Below are 17,983 nucleotides of genomic sequence, written 5' to 3' on the forward strand. Positions count from 1 at the left end.
TCCCTGTACACCACAAATTTATTTAAATCACACTCTTTTCATCTTAAATTTTTTTTAAAAAATTGGATGCCAAGGACCTTTCTGCTGAGTATCTATGGCACCGTACAAATAGGCATACTTGTGCATAGGTGAAAGGGAAGGATCTACTTACTGGCATATGGCATGATCCTGATCAGGTATCTAATATGGGGACGATGGTATGTTTGTATTTTTTCTACAGGATGCTGAAGGAGCCTGGTGGCTGCCAGAGTAATTAGTGAGACATGCTGTTGCTGGGACAAAGGATGATGATGACCTGTAAGCTTGCTGAGTGCCCTGACAATGGTAACTGGAAAGCTGTATTGGACATATGTTCCTGACAGACCTTTGCTTGCCTATATCCCAGATAGAATAAGCTGCCTTGCTTCAAGTTTTTAGATCCTGTGGGACCGAGAATCAAAAAGAGAAGTTATACTGACTCTTGTATTTTTCTTAAATGTGACCAGTTATTCAGACTCAATCTTATACTGGCCTAGAAATCAATCCAATATTGGAAACAATAGCCTTCATTTGAAAGGCTAGATCTGAACATTTTTCAGAGATATATTTGGAAGTTAGCTGCAGTTCTTAATAATATTATGTTAGCAAGAGATAAAGTTGGGACAGGGTCTGGATTTCAAAGAAGTGTTAGTGTATGTGTTAAGACTCTTTTAATTGTCATGTTGAAATTACTTTTGTACCTTCTAAAGTATTTAATATAAGTTGCATTGATTGTACACTTACTAATTGTGTTAGTGTGTTGCAACCTGGCATGTCTGCTATGGGGGTCCATCAACCAGCTTTTGTCTTATTGCCCTGAATATTACAGAACGTTGGTTTTCTGGGGAAAAAAAAAAGTTTGCAAGTACTGGAAGAAATGAGTTAGGCCTTAAGCAGAAGCAAGAGGGTAGTGGGCTTGATTATTGCTTGTATAACAGCTTTAATTACATTAATTGCTAGCACCACTGATTCTGCAATTGCTTTGACACGAGAAGTTAAGACAGCTACTTTTGTTAATCATTTAGCAAAAAAAAGTTACTAATGTGTTGAGTATATAAGAGGATTTATATAGGCATTTGGAACATTGGATCTATGCTGTTTATTCTATTCAGATTATTGGAAGGAGGTTCAGAGTTTAAGAGTAAGGAGCCATCTTCAATGTCATGTCAAATACCAATGGAGTCATGTTACTTGTAGTATTTACAATGATAGTCACTATAATTTGGAGGAAGTTTAAAAACACTTGCAGGGTATTTGGCATAATTCTAACAACTCTCTGGATGTTTTAACTTTGCATAGTGAGATTATGAATTTAAAGAATGCTTCTCTGCTGAGCTTTGATGCTGCAGATAGTGCTGATAAAATTACCCATGGCTTGATGTCAGTATTTCCATTTTGGTCAAGCATCAAGAATGACATATGTAGCTTGATCATTCTAGCCCTTTTTGTCCTTGGAATAATTTTATTCTTGACCACCATGTGAAAGCTTGTCTTTAACAACATCAGCATGTTGGGAGGCAAAGTACATGACTTGAAACTAAAAATGGGCCCCCAGACAGAGTTATTAATTTAACAGGCTGACAAGTCAAGAACAGGTAAGATTCTGCACAGAGCCTTATCAACCTAAGACAAGTGCATTGCTTTTGATAATGCATATTCTATGATGAGTAAGTTAGGCATTTTTGTCAGAAAGACCTAAGACATGCTCAGTCTTATTTATGAAATAAAAAAGAGGGAGATGTGGAGAGCTTTTGGTGCTGCTTGGCAGGAATCTGACATTGGCCAAGAACAAGGAAATGGGCTTTAGGCAGGACTCTGAGATTACACTAGAACAAAGAAGTAATTTCAGGCAGGAATCTAAATCTTAGGCTAGAATAAAGAAGTAATTTCAGGCAAGAATCTAAATCTTAGGCTAGAACAAAGAAATAATTTCAGGCAGGAATCTAAATCTTAGGCTAGAACAAAGACGTAAGCTTCAAGCATGAGAACAACTTTGGGCTAGGACAGGGAAGTAGGCTCAGATATTTTGGTCTTTGTAATAAGCCCTTAGAAATAGTGATCATGGAACTTTTTATTGCCTTGCGTGTTCTTTGACTATTTGTGTTTATTGTCTTGCTTGTTTCTTGACTATTTGCATCTATTGTATTGCTAGTTTCTCAACCTAGAACTTACCTTAATACCTCCATGTAATTAAAATTGTATAAAAGCAAATAGGAGGAGGGATATGATAGGGAGTTTATGGGGGGATAATGTGGAAAGGGGAGAACATCTGAAATGTAAATAAATAAAATAGCCAATGAAAAATAAATACAAAATTTTTAAAAATCCAATAAGAATTAAAGAAGGCAAGAGAATGAACAAACATGGAGAAAAATGAAAAAATTGAGTATGTATCCCAAAGAACAACAATGGGCATAGATATTGGAAGGAACACCTAGGGGTGCTACCATGAGGCTTTGTGCAGTCTGGCTTCAGGGAAATTTCTGCTCATGATGTGACAGAGAAAATATTTTAGCTGAAGAAGGAATGTTAGTCCTGGCTGTGTTTCTAAGAACCTGAGTGACCCAATAAATCATTTTATCTTTTGACAATAAAAAGAAAAAGAAAAGGGAAAAGAAAAATCAAATGTAAGGGGAAAGGGGGACTATAGATATGTCTCAGAGGCCCAGAATGTATTTATCATGTGCAAGACCCAGATTCAATCCCTAGCATTAAAATAATTATCATCATCTTCTTTTTCATCATCATCAAAAAAGGAATAATTAAAGACAGATTTATGGTCCCTGGGCCTCAAATAGGCTGACTAACTCTGTGAAACAATAGATAAATAATTTAGTAGCAAAACCTATTCAGATACATTATCATAAGTTAGCTATGGAGGACCACGAGACTCAAGATGAGGTTGTTACTTTATACAAGGTGTTCCCAAAACCCACCTCTACCCAACCTAAAAGAGGGGACTTCCACTCCTAGACCAAGCAGAGAGGGGCCACCCAGAACCCCCTCTGACTGGTGATCTGAATTCTTGCTTAGGCTGTGAGACTAAGCACTGCAAGGGAATGTAAATAAAAGTTAAAAATATCTCTCTGGGTTCCCTGAGGGACAAGCCTGACTGCATAGGGGTTGATGTCAAAATTATCCCCTCTCCAGGAAAAAGACATTGGGACGGGCTTGGCCCTCATGCCTCACTAGACACCAACAGGGGGACCAGAGCCATTACAAGGTCCCCTTCAATTACTGGAGGTCAGTCCTCTATCCCTGCCTTCCAAGTTTAGAATTGCCACAGCCCTTAGAGAAGGGAGGAGATGTCAGGGGCATCCCTAATTACACACTGAAGGCCTAAAATCAGCCATAGGCCTAAAATCAACAACAGGTCTGTCATATATGTATACTAACACCAAGTCTTGGGTCTCTGTGGAAAAACATTGAAACAGATGGCTATAAGCTATTGTAAACAGGCAGCTTTCGTGGAATTTTACCAGCCTGAGTAGTCATAGGCCTTGTAAATAGGTAGCCTGGGCAGACAATACCAACTTAGATAAGGACAAGTGAGTCATAGGCAGAGTCATAGTGACCTGTCCCCTTAACCCAGCCGATACCCTGTTCTGAAGGATATCTGTATTCCCCCTGAACACCCACACTCCAGTGTCATCCCCTTCCCCACGTCCTGTCTTTCTGTGTTTATAACCCCTGTGTGAATGAATTACGATTTGAGAAAAATAAATAAATTATTAAAAAAACTCTATAATGGAAGATCTCTAAAATAGAAAGATAACTGTCTAATTCGAGATTTCTTTATATTGTACAATTCCACTGCTGTGTATGTAGTTTGATATGAAATTGTCTTATACCACACTAAGGCGAATAAAAATTTGAAAAATATTAGGTCAATGGGGCAGAGTGAGGCATGACCAGATGCCAAGCTACCCACAGGTTCAATCCAGTTCATTTAAGAAAACAATTCTTGAGTTCTCACATTGGCATTTAGGCATCTGGATTTGGAATGATCACAGGTCTAGGTAGTGATTTTCTGAGATTTTCTGGTGTTTAAAAAATTTGTGCCTCTTTCCCTCCACTGTCTTGTTGTTATTGTTGTTGTTTATTTGCTTGTTTTTTTCTTTTTTGTTTTGTTTTTTGACCTGAGTTGAAACTCCTTGAAATTCAGAATTCATGTATTTGAGAAGATCAATCCAAAACAACAGAAAAGTGAATTGTTTCCAGTGAAATCAGTGGCAGAGCAAATGGGCATTGGATAAATAAATAAAACAGCTAATAGTTTCTTGTAAAAAGAAAAAAAAATCTGATAAATATTACTAAGAACTATATATTCTCTACTCTTACTATTTCTTTCTATGTGGATATACATTCTATTAAAGTATAATTTTTAAAAATTTTTTAAAAAAAAGACAGATTTAAATTTTGTGTCAGTTAGCAGTATGATCTTGAATGTGATTCAATGTCTGTAAGCTTCTGGTTAAATGGAAATGATACTATTTTTTCAAAAAGAACTGTTAGACCAAAAGAAAACCCAAGTGCAACAGTACTTATTATTAGAACAAGCTTCTGCATACTGTAAGAATGTTTACGTACAGTACAATGCCCTTTTTGTAACTCCAAATTTTAAGATGACTATCTAGTCTATTTTGGCCATTAGCTCAATGATGATTGAACATCCTTTACAGGATTGCAAATAGAAGAGTGGATAGTATCTTTGTTTTTCACATAGTATCCCACCTAATCATGAATTCCCCTTGTGACTCGTTTCCTGCAAAACTCTCTTTTAAGTGATACAATGGACAGATATCTGAAATAGGAAACAGTCATGATCTACCTGATCTTCTGCTCGACTTTCTGGTACCAAGAATGGCAGAAAATACGTTTTCTTAACAGTAAGTGTGAGGGAAGTGAACATGATGTTGGCATAAAACAACATCCAAAATGCTATGTAGACACCCTGTATTTCCAATTCCCTAGAGCAGTGGCTCTCAATCTTCCTAGTGCTGTGTCCCTTTAATACAGTTCCTCATGTTTTGGTGATTCCCCAACCATAAAACTGTTTCATTGCTACTTCATAACTGTAATTTTGTTACTGTTTTGAATCATAATGTAAACATCTAATATGCAGGATATCTGATATGCAACCCCTGTGCAAGGAACATTTGACCCTCAAAAGAGTCAAGAACTACAGGTTGAAAACCACTGCCCTAGATATTGCTCAGTGTCCAAAGAAGCAGAGACCAATGTTTTGATATTTTATTGGCCTTCCCCCAAATGTCCAAGGTTAAGAAATTAGGAACATGCCTCACACTTACCTTGCCTGTGCCCTCCTTTGGGATCTTGACCTCAGCCCTGGCCACCAACTCCAATCCTTCAGGGGACTCTGCCATTCCTAGTAGATCCTCAGACTCAGGCTTGCCTTCTGACTTACAGCTCATTCCCGGAGTCAGAAAGAGGTCAACTTTAGCTCTTTTTCTTGGTACGACCCCATCCTTTCCCCCATTTGCATACAACCATTTTCCTTTGATCTTTAAAGCAATTTTTGCTACACAAAGAGTCACTGCCAGCCACTTTAAGTTTTCTCTTCCCACTGAACTCTCCTTTCTGAGGCACTTTCTAGGATGATCCACATCCATCATGAGTGACAAGGCACAAGGCGTCATCCTGCTAATTAACATATGGCCTAATTATGGCTGTGTTACATTTTAGAAGACAGAATTAAAGTCTGAAGTGACCTAAGTAATTATAAAGGGATAGACGAAAGAAAAAAAAAGAAGAAGGAAGGAAGGAAGCAGCAGCAATAAGGTTGAGATGGGCAGTGGCCCAGCCATCACAGGTAAGGCTATAAAGGACCAAAGGCAAGTTAAAAAAAAGTCCGAGACTCTGGTGTTTTGATATGTTAGGGTTGGATATGGGCTCCACAAGCTGTTTGTTGGTTTCTTTGCTTTTTGAAGCATCAAATGTAGAGCTAGATGGTGTGTGTGTGTGTGTGTGTGTGTGTGTGTGTGTGTGTGTGTGAGTTTGTGTGTGTCAGTGCTTAGGAAGAGAGAATAAATGACTCAGAAAAATTCACACTCATAAAGTTGAATTTTCAACACAGAACCACAGAAAAGAGGAGGAAGGTGCCATGTCTAACTGCAGAATTAACATGTTAGCCCATGTAGTGAGTGGTAGAGCCAGGACTAGGTCAGACAAGGACATGAGGTTGTTGGGTTACACTAAAAATTGATCTTGGGTCAAGAAAGTGAGCACAGGTCATTGATCTGTGAGAAGACCTGGGAACACTGCCCAGAAATGAGAGAAAGAGGAAAGGGATAGAAGGCAGGGGGAAATTTGTTACAGAGCAAATCAGCAGTAAGGGTTACTGTAGCTCAATGCAGCTTGGGACCTAGGAATGAAGAGGAGACTTTTGTCTTTAGAAAGCTGCTCTGTAAATACCTTTATCTTTATGGGCCAGGCAGTCTCTCCCACCCAATTCATTTCTGTCACCAAAGAGAAAGATCCTCAGACTGTGGTAACACAGAACTGAACATAGCTGTGTTCCAATCAAATGCTTACAAAGCAAGACAGTCTGTTCAAGGCCTGTCAACTATTTCCTGTAGAATAGTTCCTCAATCTCTAGCAGAAAAGAGACTATTTATTTACTGTCTGAGGCTGGCCTCAAACCTACTATATAGCTGAGAAGATTCTTGAACTTCTGATCAAATATGTGAGCTTATAGGGACATATTCATTCAAATCACCACACTGCTTCTGTTATCCCTCATGTGTTGGGATAACAGGTGTGTGCCACTCACTATGCCTAGTTTCTCCTGATGTAAGGAATGGAATCCATTGCTTTGTGTATTCTAGACAAGCAGTCTTCCAAGTGAGCTATAGCCCTAGCCCTGGAAATGAATTTTTTTAAATGTCAGTCTGATGCTGGTGGTATGTGCCTTTGATCCCTAGCACTCTGGAGGCAGAGACAGGAGAATCTCTGAGTTGGTGGCCAGCCTGGTTTACAGAGAGTGCTCCAGGACAGCCAGTATTACACAGACAAATTCTGTTGTGAAAACAAACAAAAAATGTCCTGGACTTGGAAGCTGAGATATTGGGCAGCTGGTTTGTCACTCAGGAGTTGCATCTCCATCTTATTCCACTAATGGCTGATCTATATATTGGCTCAGCCACCTGAAGATTGATGCCATGTCCCCTAGCTAAAAAAGCAGAGGACTGGGATGTTGAACTTGGGATAGTCATGATAGGAAGAAGAATAAAAAATGGTGGAAATGAGAAGAATCAGAGGGCTTAACCATAGTCACTGAGCACTACAGGGCCTGACATAACTGTTGCCCTGAGCCAGGTGCTGCAACGGAGGCCCCAGAGCTGTGGGTATAGGTGCCACAGAGAGGTGGCTTGGAGGTGATGCTGCTGACCCCAATGACATCCACACAGAACTCTGGGCTGCTGTTAAGAAGGACATGTCTTAAAAACGCAAATTTTCTAAGCCTCCAGCCATGAGAAAAGAACTGCAGATTTGGTCAGGAGTACCCAGGCTGAACTTTTGATCCCTGGAGATATTGGAACATTTATGGTGGTCTATGGCTAAACTTAAGCCATATTCCTGCAGACATAGTTTTCTCCTCATCAGAAATGATGCGTCAGTTGTGAGTCAGTCTTCAGTAAGGCACTGTAAAGGCATTTGAATTGTTTTAATAAAAGTTGAACAAATATTTTTAAAATAATATGTCCTCTGGACTGGAGAGATGGTTCAATGTGAAAGAGCACTTGTTGCTCTTCCAGAGGACCCAAGTCCAGTTTCTAGCATGTACTCCAAGCCGCTCATAACCACTCCTGCAACTCTAGGGAATCTTCTAATCTACAAGGAAGGGCACCTGCACACATGTGACACACACTCACACAGACATGTCTACATATGCATAAATAAAAATAAACATTTAAAATATCCAATTCAATTAAAATAAGATTCTTGTCAGTATCACAAAATATCAACTAGAAGAAAATAGACAGTTAAAAGATGGTGATGCAGTGCTAGAGAGTTGGCTCAGGGTTTAAGAATATAGCCTGCTTGTGCAGAAGAACCTGATTCAATATCCAGCACCCATATGGCTGCTCACAACCATCATTAACTCCAATTCCACGGAATAGCAACTGATGCCTTATTTTGGTCTCTCTAGGCACCTGTATGTACATGGTCTACAGGCATAGGCAAAACACCAATAGAATAAATAAATAAATAAATAAACAAACAAACAAATAAACAAAGCCCATAGAAGTGGAAAAGGGGGAATCTTTGCACACTACAGTGACAATGTTACTATGACCATTATTGACAACAGTATGGAAATTTCTGAGTACAAAACAAAACCTACCGGTGAAACTACCAAGCTGGATATGGAGGCTCACACATGTACTCCAGCCACTTGAAAGGCTGAAACAGGAATATTATTACAATTTGAGGTCAGCATGGGCTACATAATGAGTTGCAGAGGGCTGCTCTGGGCTACAGATTGAGATCTGCCTCAAGAGAGGCAGGAAGTGCTAAGGGAGAGAGAGGAAGAAAGACAGTCATTACTGGGCATACAGCCACATTAAATGAAGCCTGTACTCAGAAGACATATGTGTACTACCATATTTATTGAAGCACTGTTCACACTAAAAGAAAAGTAAAAACAACCTAAGTGCCACCCAGCTGATGAATGGATCATCGACACACCATTCAACCACAAAAATAACAAAATGCTGCCATTTGCAGCAGCATAGGTGGAACTGGGGCTCATTTTGTTCAGGGAAATAAGTCAGACACCGAACTATAAATACTGCATGATCTCACTCATACAAAGAATGGGATTCAGTTGATCTCAGAGGAGTTGAGAGTAGAATGGTGCTTATCTGAGGCTGGGGAGAATATGGAAGGAACAGACAGGAAGGGACTGGTTAATAGGTACTATGTTGTAGTTAGGTGAAAGCAAGGAGCTCCTGTATTTCAGATTTTCCATTATTGGTGTGTTTACAGTGTTAGGAAACAAATTCAGAGCTTCATACATACTAGGCAAATAGTTAAGCAAAGCTCCACTCCCAGCCCAATTCTAGTATATTCTATTCCACAGCAATATGAATATATAATGATAATAGGCTGGATGTTTCTTCTCCTATTTTTTCTTTTCTTTCTTTCTTTCTTTCTTTCTTTCTTTCTTTCTTTCTTTCTCTCTTTCTTTCTTTTCTTTCTTTCTTTCTTTCTTTTTTGCTATATACTTCAAAAAGCTACATAACAATTTGAAATACTTGCATTTCAAAGAAAGCATGGATTCTTTAGGAGAAGAATATGCTAACTACAGGTTGAATATTACACAGTACATATATCAAAACACCACATGGGTACCCCATAAATATATACATTTTTGTGTGCCAGTTGACAAAATAACATATAAAATAGAAATCCTCCTAAAATTATTCAATCAAAAGACACTGAATCATTCCATTCCATTCCATTCCATTCCATTCCATTGCTAGAAGTTTTTAAATACCATCTCTGGAATTCTCCACATACTACATCCCAGATGGATAGAGACCTTGACCTCATTCATCCATCATCACTGTTTAAAGCTCTAGGTTCCTCTTACCAGGTAAGAAGGCTAGGGCATTTAGCCACTGACACTCACCCATCATTGTCAATAGTATTTCTAGGGATATTGACATCTGGTCCTCTGGCCTCTCTGGAACTTGGGCCAAATACACATCTACAGGTTTGAGAGGTGCAGGTGTTCATGGAACTCTTTTAGAAGGGCTAGGCATGAACAGGAAAGAGAACAGAGACACTGCATGTAAAGCATTAGCGATTTCACTTCAGGGTTGAAGTGAAATAAGGTTGAAGGATGCATATTTTGGAGGCAAGGAAATTTGAATAGAAATCCTGGTTCCACAATTTAATTTCTTTGGTTTTTTTTCCATTTTTAAATGTAATGTTTTTACTTCCCCATTTATTTATTTCCTTATTTATTTATTTATTTATTTACTTATTTATAAAGTGAGTGTGATATGAGCTACCCCCTCCCAATCTGAGCTATTGACAGTTGATGGCTGCTAAGGAAGGGTCAGTTTCCTTTTTGTTTTCCGTTTTAAAAATAAGTATGGAGTACTCCACAGATTTGCATGTCATCCTTGCACAGGGCCCATGACATGCTAATTTTCTGTGATTTGCTCCAATTTTAGTACATGTGGCAAGGAAGTGAGCACAAGTCGGTTTTCTTTAAGAGTGCAGTCACTTAATAGGGTTACCCACACTCCAGTGGATGCCCTCCACCCATCCACATATGGGAGCACTAATTGGACTCGGTTATGGTTTTAAAAAAGGAAAAGAAAGAACCAGAGGACAGATATGTTGGGGGAGGATCCAGGAGGAATTGGAGGGGTGAATGGGGACTGTATATGGTATGTTGCATACATGTATGAATTTCTCAAAGAATAAATAAAAACCATCATTTTAAAAATGAGTATAATGCCACTACATCCAGCACTTAAGCACTGTTATACCTCAGGCTTCACAAGACATATATTAAGAATAACACATCCTTACTTTTAGAGACTTTATAGCTTAATGAGTGTAGGAGAACACAGTAATGAGAGATACTGTGACATTTATTGTTTTTTTTCCTTGCTAAGTAAAGGGTTCTTGCTAGATTCTTCCTCTAAATTAACTTCCATCCAGTTGACACCCCTACAAGGATGTGACAGCTGACTTCATCTTAAGGATGAGGTCAGGCAAGTGATGAATTCAAGGCCACATAGCTAGTGAAAAACAATTGGAATTCATTCTAATATGCTACATGCACAAAGCTACTGGGGGAAAGCTTGAAAGACAAATCATTGTTGTGGTGCAGTCTGGGTTGGGGTAAGAATGAGCAAAATCCATAAAACAGAATATAGTAGGTTGACCACTTGACAGTGGATGTCCCACACCCAAAGGAGAGTCCATGGTTATTACAAAGTTGGGGGTTAGGGAGGTGGAGATGGGTCTGGGATGAGTTAAAAGGAGAGGTTGAGGGTGGATACAATTAAAATATATTGTGTGAAATTCTGAAAGAATTAAGAAAATATTTATAAAACTCGGAATATAGTCCATAAATAAGGCAGCAAACACATATCCTAAAACTATTGTAAGGGTTATAAAAAAAGAAATAGGAAAAATAGAATCACATGATTAAGGGCTTTCATATGCCAAGCTCAGGGTTTTTCAAGTGTTTGTCAAGACATTGGACACTGGGCATGCTCAATAGAATTTTTCTTGGAGCTGAAAGGAATACTTTAACATGCAGATAGGACGGATCAATTTTAAAATTTTAACAAAAGTATAATTAGAGAGAAGACTAGACCTCAAAGGGATATATCATATTGCAGAAATTCAAAATATACTTACTGGCTTGAGAACAGGCAAAAATCAATTAATGGAAGAAAATTGGTGGCTAAGAAATGAGCTTGTTTTTGTACAAGACTGAATATTTAATAAGGAAAGTATTGTAAAACAACAGAAAAGAGGGGGAAAGGTCATTTAGCATATGTTATTGAGAAACAAACTAGTTTTCTTTTTTAAAGTACATTCTCACATGGCATGGAATCAAATTCTGAGAGGGCTAAACATTCTTCTTTAAGATGAATGTAGGAAAAAAATGGAAGAAACTCCAAGTCCAAATTTCATTTCTGGTAGTTTTGTGTTTTTTGGTTTTGGTTTTTTGGTTTTGTTTTTTTTTTTTTTTAGAAACAATCAAGTTATGTACAAAATAAAATGCAAAAATATGCACATTCTTAAAAAGTATGATTAAGGCAAAGCCTTAATCCTTCAATTCCATAGATCAATATGATCCTGTCTGGCCAAAATAATTATAAAATACTACAGGAATGTAAAAAACTATGCAAGATAAACAATAACTGTAAAAAATTATGCATTCATTTTTGTTATTGCTGGTGTAATAAAATGATACAAACCTAACTTGTTAAATAACACAAATGTATTATCTTACAATTCTGAAGATCTTAATGGGCTAAAATCAAGGTGCTCGTCAGGAGGCACTAAAGTGAGTTTCCTTGGCTTTTTCAGCCTTTAGGAGGAGCACACAGTCCTTCGTTGGCGGCCTTTCCACCAGCAACTTCTGCTGGACTCCTAAATCTGATCACTCTCCCTATATAGCCACCCTTTCCTTTTGAGGTTTTTTGGTTTTTGTTTTGTTTTGTTTTGCCTCCCTCTTCCATTTTTAAAAACGCTTCAGCATACATCGGGTTTACCCATTGTGATAGCTAACTTAACAGAATCTCAAAGCACCAAGCACACAAATCTCTGGGTATGTGTGTAAGGGATTCTCTAAATTGGGTTAATTGGGGTGGGAAGACATGCACTAAATGTGGGTGTCACCATCTCATGGCCTGGGATAACAGATGAATAAAAAGAAAAAAGGGAGCTGAGCACTGGCTGGCCTCTCTCTCTCTCTCTCTCTCTCTCTCTCTCTCTCTCTCTCTCTCTCTCCTCTCTCTGTCCTTCCTGATTATGGATGCAGTGTGGCTAGATGCCTCAGGCTACTGGCACCATGCCTTTCCTCCCACAATGGTGGACCATATCCTCAAATTGTGACCCAATACACATCTTTAACTTTCTTTTACTGGGTATTGTGTCATAGTCTTAAGAAAGTACACTCTGATAATCCAGCATGGTATCCCTCAGATGAAGTCAGTGGCTAAGAATGGGTCCTTCCATCTACAACATTTACATGAAACTTTAACAGCTTTCAAGAACTAGGCCACTGCCATCTTTGAGGGATACAGATAAAAAATTTTATATATATTTCCCTGAAATTCTAGTACTCAGGACCCTGGGACAGGAAGATCACATGTCCAAGGACAGGGATACACCTCCACAGATACAGATCACATCACTACCAACGTCAAGAAAGCAAACAAATACTATATATATATATATATATATATATATATATATATATATATATATATGGCAGTCTGTTGGCAGGCAAGTGTTATATTCTATTTTCCAACTCTTTCATAATGCCATAATATTTTCATCCTCTTTTGCAGATGAAGGACTGGTGGCTGATGGGGGCAAACATGAGAAACCTTTACAAAATTTCAGCCCCAGGAGTGCTGGGTTAGCAGGTGAAGTTCTGCTGCATTCATAGCACTCTTGGGTAGTTTTTTTGTTTTTTCTTTGTTTTTCTTTCTCTTTCCTGAACATTTTTAGATCCTCCTTAGCCTAAGACCCCCTAGGTACTATACTGACCCAGTTATAGTCAAGTAGTCTTCAACCCTATGGGACACAGACACACCACAACCACCCATTGTCCTGGTCATTTAGGTACATACCTGGAGCCTTCCTGTAACAGTGCTGAGCAAAAACAAGAGCATTTTCTTACAGGATACTGAGAACAAGGAGTCAGAAATAACACAGTGAGGAGTTGACTGAATGTATTGTGTTGGACAAGCATAGCTATTCCAGAATGCAGAGATGCAGGAAGCTGGACAGATGGTAATGCTTCCAGGGGCTGGGAAGATGACTTGATAAGTAAGCATGTTTTCTGTATAAGACATGAAGGCCTGAGTTCAAATATCCAATGTCCACACTTTAAAAATAGGCTAAGGGGATGGCTCAGTGTGTAATACTATTTGCTGGAAAAACAAGAGAACATGAGTTCAAGTTCCCAGCCTCCATTAAAGCCATGTCCCTGTCACCCTAGAGTTGCAGGTGAAGATGGACAGAACCCAGATGCTCAGTGACTAGTCAGCCTAGCCAAAGTGGTGAACTTCAGGTTCAGTGAGATATTCTCTCTCAAAAAGATGAAGTAGAAAATGATAGAGGACTCTAGATTTCCTCCTCTGACCTCTGCAGACACTTAAACACTCACACAGGCACACACACACACACACACACACACACACACACACAGAGAGAGAGAGAGAGAGAGAGAGAGAGAGAGAGAGAGAGAGAGAGAGTTTTTAAAAAAGACATTCATTCTCTTTCCACTTTTGGAAACACTATTTTTGTGTGCTGGGAATGTAGCTTAGTTGAGAGAGATCTTGCCAGGCATTCACAAAGACCTGTGTTTGTATAGAAGTTCAGGCTAGCAGGATGGCCCAGCTGGTAAAAGGAGCTTACACCAAGACTGATGACTTGAAATGGATCTCAAGAACACAAACATGGTGGAAGAAAAGAATAGATTGTTGCAAAGTTGTCCTCTGACAGCCATGAGCCATGCGATGGTATGCCTGAACCTGAACCTGAACCTGAAAACACACACACACAAATAAATATATAAATAATTTGAAAAAGAAGTTCAGGGCTAGGTGTGATGGTATACACCTTTAATCCCAACACCGGTGAGAAATAAGTAGATAGATCTCTGTGAGTTTGAAGCCAACCTGGTCTACATAAAGATTTTTTTCAGGCCAATGAGGGTTATACCATAGGACCTTGTCAAAAAATAAAGAGTGTGGAGGCTACAAAAAGCCCTGTCACAAAAACACCCTGTCACACACAAAAGAGAAAACAATACTCTAAAGTACAGTTTAGTAGTATTTTTCTGGGGTGTATGGGAATGTGGTCAAGGGCAAATGAGTCATTCATAACAAGGCATGGACAGCATAGAGAATGTTGGAGAATAGCAGGCACAATGTAGAACAAAGCAGAAAGCCAAAAAGAGAAGCTAGCTTTAAAGATAGCCATCACTTCCAACAAATTAGAAAATACTTCTCAGGGATGGGGTTGTAGCTTAGTTGACAGAATGCTTATCTAGTATGCACCAAGCCCTGGAACACTGTAAACTAGACTTGGTGGCAAGATCACTTGTAATCCTATCACTTAGGAGATGGGAACAGGAGGATAAAGATCCAATGTTATACTTGGTTACACAATAGGTTCCAAAACAGCCTGGGCTATAAGAAACACTGTGGAACAAATAAACATCTCCTGGATGTCTAACTCTTGCTATTTACAGCTTGTAGGCTACAGATCACAGATATACTTCCTATCATCTAGCATCATGTTTGAATGTTGACTGTGATGCATCTGAAAGTCTTTGAGAGTCACCATTTTTAGTAAGCTCCCAGAGCATGATGCTGCTGTTGTTGGATTGCTGTTGACCATTCTCTGAGCAGAACAGATCAAATGAGAACTTGCATCCTCACCTCCCATCTAGAGAATAGGGAAACATTTGAGCAGGATCTTTAACCTGCTTTCTTACAAACTCTCTAGTTGACTCTGATGCTCAAAGTTTCAGAACAGATGGAGAGGTCTCGATGCTTGTCTATAGATTCTACTCTTCAGGTATCCTCCTACATAACACCTAGAAGCAGAATTTGGACCAGATGCAACCCAAGATAGCCTCTCGCTGGGCCCATGAGCAGAGGGTAAACATGGAGCAGGGAAGACACACAAGACTCCATTATCTTCCTAAGAGCTGCCTATGGCTAGAGCTAGAGCCATGTTGAAAGCAGTTAAGATGACAAAGCTTAGGCTGTTTCATGCTGGCAAATATGAGAGCAGTTTCAAGGTCATTGATTCAAAGTACACTCTTCTAGCTTTTATGTGATTTGTGTGTGTGTTTGTGGGCATGCACACCCATGTATGTTGAGGGCAAAGGTGAGTCTTGGGTGATATTTCTCAGATGCCATTCACCTTGTTATTTAAGACAGAGTCTGATGCTGACTTGAAGTTTACCAAGTAGTCTAATGGATAGCCATCAAGTCCCACGAATCCTCCTGTTTCAATTACTTCAGCACTGGGATTTCAAGTGTGTGTTATCACTCCTAGCTTTCTACATGGATTCCAGGTAGTGAACTCTGGTCCACATGCTTCTATCGCACATACTTTACATGCTGATTTTTCTCCCCTATTCCTTAATATGATTCTCACAGCAGAAAGGGAAAGGAGGCAAGACATGCCTTCACCTACACACTTCTGCAGAGCTTGGAATGTATCCAAGGGATCATGCCACATGTGCACTGTCGTTAATTAATCATGGGTCTTCCAACTCAAAAGGAGTTGGGAGCCGCTGGTCCCAACTGATTCTCCAGGAGCTTCTCTGGTTTTGATGTTGGCAAATTATCTGGGGATTTTCCTGGAAAGGGACTGCTTCACTTCAGTAGATTGGAGGCAGGGTCAGGGACTTTACATTTCAACAAGGTTTCCAGAGATGTTGCTGCTGCTGCTTCATAGATGACATTTGAGTATCAGAGTGATATTACATACCTAACTTCTAGTCTCCTTGCTTCCAGATACCCTGATATAAAATAACCAACATTTTTTTTCAGTTTGCCTGAGGTTTAAGGGGTATCTATCAGCTTTCTAGAAATGTTCCAGACAAAATAGGGTGAGCTGATTGTCCCATGCAGGTACCTGGCTGTACCACTAGGAACATTTATTAGTAAAAACAACAGAAATCATAGGGAACTGTTCTCTATTCCAATCTAAGCTCTTTTTAATCACAACCTTTTTCTAACTAAGCCTAGATTTGGCCTCAGCCTCCTTCTTAATATTCAGTTCCAGAAACCACTACCAATCAATTATCATTGGCAAAGGAAATGAAACCTATTTCCAACCATGATAGGAGCCAAAAAACCATTCTGCATCACTTACTGGTCTCTCTATGGAAAATAATAATCATGATGATAACAATGACAAATAATTTAGCCAAACTTGGTGTGTGCCTAGGATAAATTTTTATACTTGGCAATAATAGTTGTAAGTGGGAATAAATAACTCACACATAACACAATGATAAATCATGGAGTAGAAGAACTGTGTCTTAGAAAATGCAACTTAAGATACAAACAAGTGACTTCACTGCATGAGCCTGTTTCCTCCTCCATAAAATGGGAAATTTATACTGGTCTTCCACTTATGACTGATGCATGAGTCAAGTGATCAGTATAGATTAACACATAGCATGTCTGTATCAAATTTCCTTTGTCCTATCTTTCTTTCCCAGAAGTCTCACTTCCCTAGCTACAAACTTATCTGAATGGGTATTCATTCATACCAGGAAGAATAAAGCCAGAGTATGGTGACAAACTATTTCTATAGAATCATTAGATAGCTAGAATTCCCTACTAGGGACTTCTCTATCCCATTGGCGATCAAAGCACAGAGATCCTGATAATAAATATCTCTATGGATGAGCCACATTGGAAATCAGCTGATAGGCTCAGTTACACTGAGCTCTTAGTCTCAAGGGGAGCACACTGATAGATACTTCCTCCAGCAGTGTTTCTGCTCCTCGTAGTCATTATCGCTTGCTGCTTGAATGTATTAGTTATATATGAGGCTGAGATCAAAGGTAAGTGGCATCTGAAAGCTTGAGAGGAACCATCCACTTTCAAGTTCAGGCAGTGATTGTTAGCAAGTTCTACATCCACAAAGGGTGGGTGACCAAGGTTCCAGCTGGCAGCTGCCAAGAGGCCATGCAGAATTCCTTCCCATGTTGACTTCTCTCATTTGCTTTATTGAGACAGCTGTAAGATAAGTCAGAAAGAAGTAAACACTTTATAAGTAATAATTTTTAAATTTTTGTTTAATTTTATTTTCTGTGTATGGATGTTTTGCCTGCATGGATGTCTATGTACCACATGAATACAGTGGAGGCCAGAAGAGGATGTTGGATCCTTTGGATTAGTAGTTTAGACAGTTGCAAGCATGGATGCTAGGAACAGAAGCCAGATCTTCTGCAACATTAGCAAGTGTTCTTAACAGCTGAACCACCTCTCCATAAAAATAACTTTTATAATTTAACCCTAATGAGCACATTTGCCATATTCTACTGATGAAATGACAAAGATACCCCAAACACCATTTATTGAAATATGATCTCAAAGCACCCTGAACTCAAGTGAAAACTTAAGGGTTCTTTGGAAAGTCAGCTGTGTTGAATGGTGTTTTGCTGAGGCAAACTCATGAGGGAATGTTTAGCCAAAGC

General features: G+C 39.1%; 1 protein-coding gene and 1 non-coding gene across 3 annotated transcripts in view; both read right to left on the reverse strand.

The window, feature by feature from the left end:
- Frmpd4 (FERM and PDZ domain containing 4) overlaps positions 1-5,607 on the reverse strand; it is a 992,697-nt gene extending 987,090 nt beyond the window's left edge. The window contains exon 1 of one of the 2 annotated variants that reach the window (XM_028761843.1): positions 5,331-5,607. The gene's annotated coding sequence lies outside the window, so the exon portion shown is untranslated. The remainder of the gene's footprint in view (positions 1-5,330) is intronic. The other variant, XM_028761867.1, reaches the window with a different exon arrangement.
- A 4,531-nt stretch (positions 5,608-10,138) lies between these two features.
- Positions 10,139-10,250, reverse strand: LOC114616744. The gene has a single exon (XR_003710682.1). It is a non-coding gene; the product is annotated as a U6 spliceosomal RNA (small nuclear RNA).
- Positions 10,251-17,983: the final 7,733 nt, after the last annotated feature.

Source organism: Grammomys surdaster, unplaced genomic scaffold (genome assembly GCF_004785775.1).
Source record: "Grammomys surdaster isolate TR1022 unplaced genomic scaffold, NIH_TR_1.0 131, whole genome shotgun sequence".
Classification (NCBI taxonomy): Eukaryota; Metazoa; Chordata; class Mammalia; order Rodentia; family Muridae; genus Grammomys; species Grammomys surdaster.